Genomic DNA, 10,105 nt, shown 5'->3' with positions numbered 1-10,105 from the left:
AGCAGGGTTATTGCGGCTGTTGTTGGATGCCTTCAAGTTGTTTCCGACTCATGCTGACCCAAAGGCAAACCTATCATGGGTTTTGTTTTTGTTTTTTGGTTTTTTTTTTTTTTGCAAGATTTGTTCAAAAGAGGTTTGCCATTGCCTTCCTCTGAGGCTGAGAGAGTGTGACTTGCTCATGGTCACCCAATGGGTTTCCATGGCTGAGAGGGGATTTGAATCCTGGTCAGTCTGGATTGTCCTCATCAGGATTTCTTGACCCTCAAGAAGCATATTTTCCTGGCCATTTTTGGGAAATATTTTTAAATATTCTTTCCTCATAATAGAGTTGCCTTAGGGTTGCCATAAGTCAAAAATGACTTGAACGCATACAACAACAACAACAAGAAGGTTACGTCTTGGGGTTGCCATATGTCAGGAACAACTTGAAGGCACAAAGCAACAACATAGAGCTCTATTCCAACACTACATTTCAAATCAGTTGATTCTCTTCCTATCAGCTTCCTTGACAGCCCAGCTTTCACAGTCTGATCATCTGAATGATATCCCTGTCACATAAAAAAAAGCTACTTTAAACCTTGGACTAAAACCTGGAATGGATTCACTGCCCTGCTGACATGGGAACCAAACACTGCCATTTCATTTCTCTCTTACCCGTACCATTTTTGATTAAGAAACTTTAGAAAGTTAGTAACAGCCACAAGTTAACACCAAGAGGTGACACTTGTCAGTTTTCCATCTTTTGCTGTTGTCTGCATTAAAGATCTTTAAACATCCTTAAAGACTCAATTGACTTTATGGGACGAGATCAAGTGCCCCCTCATTTTTGAAGTGTGTTTTCGCCTGTGGCACTTCAACAGAAACGGTTTGTTTAACAAGCCATACAAGTGCCATTAATTTTCATTGATGTGCTCTGTCCCATTGCCAAAATTAGTAATGAACACTGTGTTCTGCTATGCTGAATAAGCATTTACTGTTTCGTCATGCTGCTCACAGTGGAAGTATGTTCTCCTAAGTCCTGCACTTGGCATCTCCATTGAGCCAAGCACAATTGCATTGCGTGATCGATCTCTCAGTCCCTGTTCCGATCTGGAACTGGCTGTAATTCTTTTGTAAGATTTTGGTACCAATTGCTGACACACATCACAGCTATAAAATGAGCATCATTGGTAGCAAATGGCGCAGAAGGTGGTCTACAGCAGAGGAAAGCATCCTAGTTCTTTAGCTCAGTGGTAGTCCATGGGCTAATCCCTGAGCCATTTACTCCTAGTTCCTTGTGATATTTCAGAAAAGAAATATCTACCCAATGGGCTGGTCCTTGGCCCATTGGGAAAAAATAATTACATTGGCAATAAATTGGCATGTATTCTTGGCACATATCCTTGGAACATTGGGAATAAATAATCACCAGATGCTGGTCCTTGGCACACTGGAAATAAATGGGAGGTTTTTAAACAGAGGCTGGATGACCATCTGTTGGGGGTGCTTTGATTGTGAGTTCCTGCATGGAAGAATGGGGTTGGACTGGATGGTTCTTGTGGTCTTTTCCAATTCTATGATTCTATATAACCATTACAAAGAACATGAACTCATAAAACCATAGAGACCACAAGGGCCATCCAGTCCAACCCCCTGCCATGCAGGAGCTCACAATCAAAGCATCCCCGACAGATGGCCATGTTGTAGCTGTAGTCCTCGCTCCAGAGGGTATGGAAGGGAATGCATGCAGGTGGGACCCTCCTCCTTTTAGCCATTGGGTACTGGAAGATGCAGCCCAGGAAATAAACTTTAAATTCCACACACAAGACAAAAAGCTATTGGTTTTGGCATCCAGTTTGTCTCGAATCCTTTGTGAGGCAACAAGCCCCTTTGTTAGGAAGAGAACACTGAATTTCTCAGGGAGCCTTCATGCTTTTCCATTAGGAAAACCTTTAGGTGTGGTTCAGGTAAAACTTGCCAATGCAGTCACAACTTAAAAGGAAAAAAATGTTTTACTTTTGTTCAAGGTAGAAATCTCAAATCTCACATAGTAGCTCCCTCTATGTTAACCAATGGCTAGAAATCAGGACCTTGGACAGCAAAGCTGGAAAGCAGGTCTCAAGTTAGCTCTGTCTGCTGCTTTGCATCTACAGTTGGCCCTCCACAGTTGCGGCTTTCGTTTTTGTGGATCTCATTATTTGCAGTTTTAATACGTTCTCTCTAGGAATCTCTAGGTCCTCCAGCAGAACTCTGCCGCAAGTTGACTACAGAGTTGTGCTGGAAAACCTAGAAATCCCTAGAGAAAACTATTCTCTAGGCATCTGTAGATCCTCCAACATCATTCTATGATCATCTTCTAGCAGATGTTGAACATAGAACTGTATTGGAGGACTTGGACATTCCTGGAGAGGTGTTCTCTCAGATAAAAATAATACTATTTTTAATCTGCTTCCCCCCCAAATCCATGGGGGTCCCCTAACCCCATCAAATGTGGAAGGACCATTTCTCAGAACTTACAGACAGGCCCAAACCAGGTTTGGTGAACCAGAGCACAGCCATCTTTAAAACTGATCTCATCCCCATTTCCTTCCCCCTTCTCCACCTAAATCCTGAGACTAAAGAGAACATGTTCTCCCAGAGGCAGCTGTAAGAAGGAATTCAGTGTACCCAAAAGCTGCATTTGTTTCTTATCTGGCTGCCTTCCCAGAGACTCGTCCCACAGACCCCCTGCAACATTTCTAGCTTGCTCTTTTGTTCTTTCCACTGACTAGAATATAGACTGAAACCATACTGATTTGTCAATCAAAACTTTGCATGCTCATGCGCGGTTCATTACCATGAGCTCATACCAAACTGAAGTTATAAAACCTTTCCAGTAATTGAGAAAGTATCCCTCTTGTGAACGACAAGGTCTGGCATGTCTGTGCTTTGCTTGGTAACCTTTGTCTGTGAGTAAACCCTGTCTTTGGCTGGTTCAGGGTCATACCTGCAAATACCATGTTTCTAAGGGAAACCCAGTACGATTACGGGGTCCCAGAAATTGGCCAACATTCTCAGAGGTGCAAGTACAGCTGGCCTTCCACATTTGTGGCTTTGACTTTGGCAGATTTGATTATTTGTGGATTTGATTAATAAGTTATCTCTAGGAATCTTGAGGTTCTCCAGAGCAAATCAGTGGTCAACTTCCATGAGAAGTCACAGTGGAGGACCTAGAAATTCCTAGAGAGGACACTTCTCTAGACATTTGTGGGTCCTCCAGCGCAATTCTACGGTCAACGTCCAGCAGGCATTGATCACAGACATGTGCTGGAGGACATAGAGATTAGTTTTTTTGTGGGTTTTGGGGTGCTATGTGGCCATGTTCTAGAAGAGTTTATTCCTGATGTTTTGCCAGCATCTATGGCTGGCATCTTCAGAGAATGCAAGCCTAGAAGAGGGCTGGATATATATATATATATATATATATATATATATATATATATATACATACACACATACACACACACACACACACACACACACTGTGCAAGAATGCTACACATGGGTTATTGGGATGCTTGAGTTCAGACATGTGGTGTCTGAGGTGACAGCAGTGGTTCAAGGGTGATGTTGTCCAGTGGGGAGATTAGATTAATAAAATATCACACAGGAAATCCAAGGGCATCTAGAAGGTCCCCAAATTTGATGCCATAGCATGGGATAGGAAGAGGTTCTCATTGTTGCTTATAATAACTTCCCCTCCAGTTCTGTCAGTGATTTTCATTAATGTTTTGTTCCTATGCAAGTCCCATTCCTCCATGTTGTTCTATTTACATAAATGTTCATTTTATTTTAACACTTTTAATTATTGATTGATGTATTTATTTCTGTTGTCTTCTATACTCTTTCTTAGCTCCTCTCACTCTTTTCTATCCTTGCCCACATCCACACTGCAAAAATAATCTGGTTTAATCTCCGCTTTAACTGCCCCAGCTCAGTGCTATGGAATTCTGGGAATTCCATAGCTTCCAGAGCTCCTTTCTGGGGCCAAAAACCACACTCTAATTCCCAGAATTCAATAGCATTGAGCCAGGACAGTGAAAGTGATGTCAAACCAGATTATTTGTGCAGTGTGGATGCAGCCTTTATTACTATCTCTCAATTATTCTGCTGGTCTATTGCCCTCTTTTCCAATTATTCATATAGTTCATATTATTCCTTTTAAGCTTGCCCATTGTTCTTTCCATAAATGTAATACTGGCTTCCATTTTGTATTCATTTTTTCTGAAGATTTAACTTTATTATTATTATTATTATTATTATTATTATTATTATTATTATTATTAACCTTTATTTATGAAGCGCTGTAAATTTACAAAGCGCTGTACATGCAATCTTTTTAGTCAGACGGATCCCTGCCCTCAGGCTTACAATCTAAAAAGACATGACACAGAAGGAGAAGGGAGTGGTGGAGGGAAAGGGTAAGAGGTCCAGCAGTTCCTCTCTACCTCCGAGGCCTGGACCAAGGCAGATGGACTGGAGGGAGGGGGAGGCTTCATAATGGATGGTTAATCATTTTCCAGGGAAAATACATACTCTCAAGTAGGATAATACATATACAATACATAGCAATACAGGAAATGGTTTGATAAAAAGACAACAAAAGAACATCAAATAGTAAGCGACAATTATGCAATGCCTGGGAAGGCTTCTCTGAACAGGATAGTCTTCAACTCCGTTTTGAAGCTGGTTAAAGAAGTGATGGCTCTTGCTTGTGGGGGAAGAAGGTTCCAGGAGTGAGGGGCCGCAAGTGAAAAGGGGCGAATCCGGGATGGGGCAGAGGAAATCCTGGGCTGGGACAGCAGACCTTGACTACCAGAACGGAGTGCCTTGGTAGGAAGGTGAGGAGAAAGAAGGTCTGATAAGTAAAGAGGGGCCAGTCCATGGAGGGCTTTAAACGTCGACAGCAGGAGCTTATACTGAATGCGGAAAGGGAAGGGGAGCCAGTGAAGGAGAGATGTGGTCAGAGCGGTGGGTGGAAGTGATAATGCGTGCAGCTGAATGCTGGACAGAGATTAAAGGACGGAGGTGAGAAAGAGGAAGCCCAGCCATCAGGACGTTACAGTAATCCAGTCGTGAGATCACTAGGGCATGGACCAGGATCTTGGCAGTAGAGGCAGAGAGATATGGTCGGATTTTGGCAATACTGTACAAAAAGAATCGACAAGCCTTGGCTGTGGTCTGGATCTGAGGGATACACGACAGAGAAGAGTCAAAGATAAAACCAAGACTGTGGGCTTGCTGGACTGGTTGAATAGAAATGTTGTCCACAGAGACAGAAAAGGAGAGTTGAAGGGCGGACTTAGGAGGAAAGACAAGAAGCTCTGTCTTGGACATGTTGAGCTTCAAACGCCGATGGCGCATCCACTGTGAGACAGCTGTGAGGCAAGACGAAACTTGCTGTTCAAGCCTTGGAGAAAGGTCAGGGGCAGAAAGATACAGCTGGGTGTCATCGGCATACAGATGGTAGGAAAAACCAAAAGAGCTGATGAGTTTTCCTAAGGACAGTGTGTAGAGAGAAAACAGAAGGGGACCCAGAACAGAGCCCTGGGGAACTCCAACAGATAAGGGAACAGGAGAAGAAGTCGGACCGCCAGCAACCACTGCAAAAGATCTGCCAGACAAGTAAGATCTAAACCAGTCGAGAACAGAGTCTGAGAACCCAAGGTCAGAAAGTATATTAACTAGAAGAGAGTGATCAACAGTGTCAAAGGCTGCAGACAGATCAAGAAGGATGAGAACAGAGTAAAGGCCATTAGCCTTGGCCTGTAAAAGGTCATTCGAAATCTTAGTGAGAGCTGTCTCTGTAGAATGCCTTGGGCGGAAACCAGACTGAAAGGGATCGAGGATGGAGTTGGCTTCAAGAAACTCAAGACAGCGAGAATAAACAACCCGTTCCAAAACCTTAGAAAGAAAAGGAAGAAGAGAAATCGGACGATAGCTAGACAAAGAGGAGGGGTTGAGAGAAGGTTTTTTCAGAATTGGGGAAATGAGAGCATGTTTGAAGTCCGAAGGGAAGGAGCCTGTAGAGAGAGAGAGATTGAAGATATGGAGAAGCGAGGGCAGAAAGGAGGGAGCTATAGAGATTAGAAGACGAGTAGGAATTGGATCAAGAGAACAGGTTGCAGGTTTGGAAGAGTTCAAAAGTGTAGAGAGTTCATCCAAAGAGGCAGGAGGAAACACAGAAAATTTGTTAGGCGAGGGCGATAAAAGATTAAGAGCAGAAGAAGAATTGGGGGGGACTATCTCAGAGCGAATAGTGGAAATCTTAGAGATGAAATAATTAGCAAAGTCATTAGGAGAGAATGATGAAGAGACAGGAGAAGAGGGAGGTTTAAGCAAAATGTTGGAGGTGGAGAACAAACGCTGCGGGCGCCTCTCATTGGCAGAGATCAATGATTTGTAATAATTCTGTTTTGCCATAGAGAGGGCACATGAGAAGGAAGAAAGAACAAACTTGAAATGGATAAAGTCAGCCCACTGTTTGGATTTTCTCCAAAGACGTTCGGCCGCTCTAGAGCAGGACCGGAGAAACTTGATGATGGGGGTAAACCAGGGCTGAGGCCTAGTCTTAGAGGAAGAAGTGCGTACAGAGACAGGGGCAAAATGGTCAAGAGTCGAGGAAAGAGTGGAGTTAAATAGAGACACTGCTGAGTCAGCAGAGTCCCCAAGATTTAGGGAAGAGAGAGATGAAACCAGGGTCAGACCAAGATGGTTAGAGTCAATAGATTGAAGATCACGAAAATAGCGTTGAATAGTATGGCGAGGAGGAGGAGTATAAGTAAGAGCAAAGGAGATTAAATGATGATCAGATAGTGGAAAGTCAAGTGCCAGGTAGTCAGAAATTGCACAGTTTGCAGCAAGAACTAGGTCAAGACAGTGACCAAGAGAAACTTTGACCCAGTCTGTAAATCTGTCCATTTCTATAGTATTTGCTAATTTGATCAGCCATTCTTCTATCAGAGGTGCCTCTAACCCTTATTTCTAAGTGACCACATGCCCTATACTGTGGTCCCTTCCAACCCTAAGACTCCATGAAAACATCTGGAATGCTCAGTACATTGTTAAAACCTAGAAATAACCACTAGATGGCAGCAGACTCCACATCTGGAAAGGGAAGGGCCATTTTTAGAAACGTTATTCAAAATAATTTCAATAAAGATGATAGATAGATAGATAGATAGATAGATAGATAGATAGATAGATAGATAGTGAAATTATCAGAGCTGGTAAATAAGGTAGTTAATGAATGATGTGTGAATAAACAAGTTGTGTATTAGTTTATGGAATTTGTGTTGTGGGTATGTAAGTTGTGTAAATGAGGTGGATTTTTATAAATGTTATTCAAAATAATTTCTCTCTACACACACACACACACACACAGACAGACAGTCACTCTTCCTTTCTTGCAAACTTGAGGTCCGCGGTCTTGAATATTCACGGAGGGCTGACCTCCATTATTTTCAATGGGGCATGCCCTCGTGGCGCACATCCCATGCACGTTTGCGGGCACACACCCCATTCAAGCCTATGGGGCTTGAATATAGGCGAGTCTCTATTTTCGCAGGGCGGTCCAGAATGGATCCCCAAAAAAACGGAGAGCCAACTGTATATATAGGGTAATGCCACTGATAGCAAAAAACGCCATGTATAACAAATGAGAAAAATGCATAGACACATACACACTTTTCAAGGCAACCCAACCCTTGCCCACAGGGCACAAAAAATGATGCCAGGACTTGGGATCCAGGGGTGGGCATCCCTATCCAGAGTCATTGAAGCGAGTGACCAGAGCATGTGCCGTGCCAATTCCCATGGACTGCCAGCTATGAGCCTCACACACCCAAGACCCCCCCCCCCCCTTTTGCCAATGTGTTAGTGTCATTCTGGTTGTTTCCATATGCTTGAGTGATGCCAGCTTGGTTAATTAAAATCACATTTTACAATGTCGCACAACACCAAGTAATTAACTTTGCATGTGGCAGGCAGCTCTTGACAAGACTGGGAGGGTGTCAGAGATGGAGGAGGGATGGAGGCACATAAGGCTGGCTGTGCATTTGGGGGGGGGGGGGAGGGTCACATGTTCCAAGCTAAAGAAAAGGAAATCAATTCCAACATTACAAAAAGAAACTGACAATAAGAACAGTGAAATAGCCTGTCTCAGAAGACAGTGGACCCCAACCCCTTTTTGGAGGGTTTTAAACAGAGGTTGGATGGCTATCTCTTGGGCTGCATCTGCCCTGCAGAAATGATACCATTTGAGACTACTTTAATTGCCACCAATCAATGTTACAGGATTTGGCAGCCCTTTCCTCCCCAACTGCCACCAAACAGATTTCTAAAGCACCATCTTGCTCTCAGGAGAAACTCATTAACTGGAAGCAAATAAAGAGAAACAGGAGAAAGGCCCGGTGCATCTACACTGTGGAAATAATGCAGTTTAGCACCACTGTAACTCCATCCTATGGAATCCTGGGATTTGCAGTTTTACAAGGTCTTCAGCCCACTCTGCCAATGAGCACTGATGCCTCAGAAAACTACAAACCCCAATATTTTGTAGGCTTAATGTGTTCATGAAACCACTTACTCAGAACAGTAGCTGTCTGAGGCTGCACCCACACTGCAGAAACAATCCAGTTTGACACCACTTTAACTGCCATGACTCAATGCAGAGGAATTCTGGAATTTGTAGTTTTGTGAGATATTTAGCCCTCCATGTCAGAGAGCTCCAGTGCCACAACAAAATGACAAATTCCAGGATGGAGCCATGGCAGCCACCAGCAAAGAATTTTCTCTGTCTCGTGCTTTTCTGAATGGAAACCTAAGGGCAAGGAGTAATCATTTATGTATGTCTCTCTAGGAACCTTTGGGGGCATGCAAAGTGGAGTATGTGTGTCACACACACACACACACACACCACATAAATAATAGAAGACCCTTCCCAGGTTTGACTTTCTACTTAGTTGTGAAGTTAACCAAGTCCTCCTTGACTATTTCTCCTCCCCACGTTCTTTTAAAAAAGAAAATCCTATCCAATATTGGTTATTGGGGGAATTTATCAGCAAAAAGAATTAAATCTGTCCATGACAAATGACAAATTACTGGGGCATTGTGCCTTTGCATCAATGGCTGCGTGACGTCAGCTTTTTACTGGAAGTTACTGTCTGAATAAAGACAGCCAAGCTTTGTAGATTTCCCAGCAACCCAGAACAAAGAAGCTGCCCTGTTTCCAAGAGATGCCCTCTATGTTTCTTCAGTAGCCAGCTGTGCGTTCTCATTGCATCTGTCTATAGGAAAAGACCAAAAAAATGGCAGCTACTTCTCATTCACTCATCCCTTCCTTTATATTCCACCTTTACTACAGCACTGAGGACTAGGGTTGCCATCATTCTCATTCAACCAGCCATAGCTTTAAAATATCCCCTAAAATATACAAATTCCAAAAAGTGAACCTTGATTTTGCTATTTTATATAAGGGACACCATTTGACTATGGCACTTGAGTATCCACGGATTTTGGTATCCAAGGGGGGCCTGGAACCAAACACCAAGGTCCCACTGTATTTCATTTGTTGTTGATTTGTATATTGCCATCCGTTTATATTCTGGGATTTGGAGTTTGTTGCTTCTACCGGCCCAGCTGACGTTTTTCAAACCCTTCAATCCAGGATTTTCCTGGTTTTCTGGGACAAATGGTAAGCCTACTGAGGACCCTTTCACATTACATAGTTATAGTGCTATGATTCTACTTTAACTGTAGTGGCTGCATCCTAAGGAATCCTGGGACATGTAGTTTGATGAAGTTCTAGAGTTCTCTGATTGAGAATCTTAAATGACATTCCCTAAACATAATCGGACAAACAGCATGGGATAGTGCTTTGAGCATTGGGCTACAACTCTGGAGACCAGGGTTCAAATTCCCATTCATAGAAGTTGGAGACCCCAAGGGCCCTGCCATTCAGAAATACATAACTAAAGTATTCCTGAGAGATGCTCACCCAACCTGTGTTTAAAGATTTCCAAAGGAAAAGCGTCCACCCACCCTCCAAGGTAGACCAAAAAAGACCAAGTCAAGTCACACTATTTCA

The sequence above is a fragment of the Sceloporus occidentalis genome, unplaced genomic scaffold (assembly GCF_023333645.1).
Source record: "Sceloporus occidentalis isolate IW3139 unplaced genomic scaffold, rSceOcc1.0.p SCAF_5, whole genome shotgun sequence".
NCBI classification, from domain to species: domain Eukaryota; kingdom Metazoa; phylum Chordata; class Lepidosauria; order Squamata; family Phrynosomatidae; genus Sceloporus; species Sceloporus occidentalis.
This window is presented reverse-complemented; position numbering follows the sequence as displayed.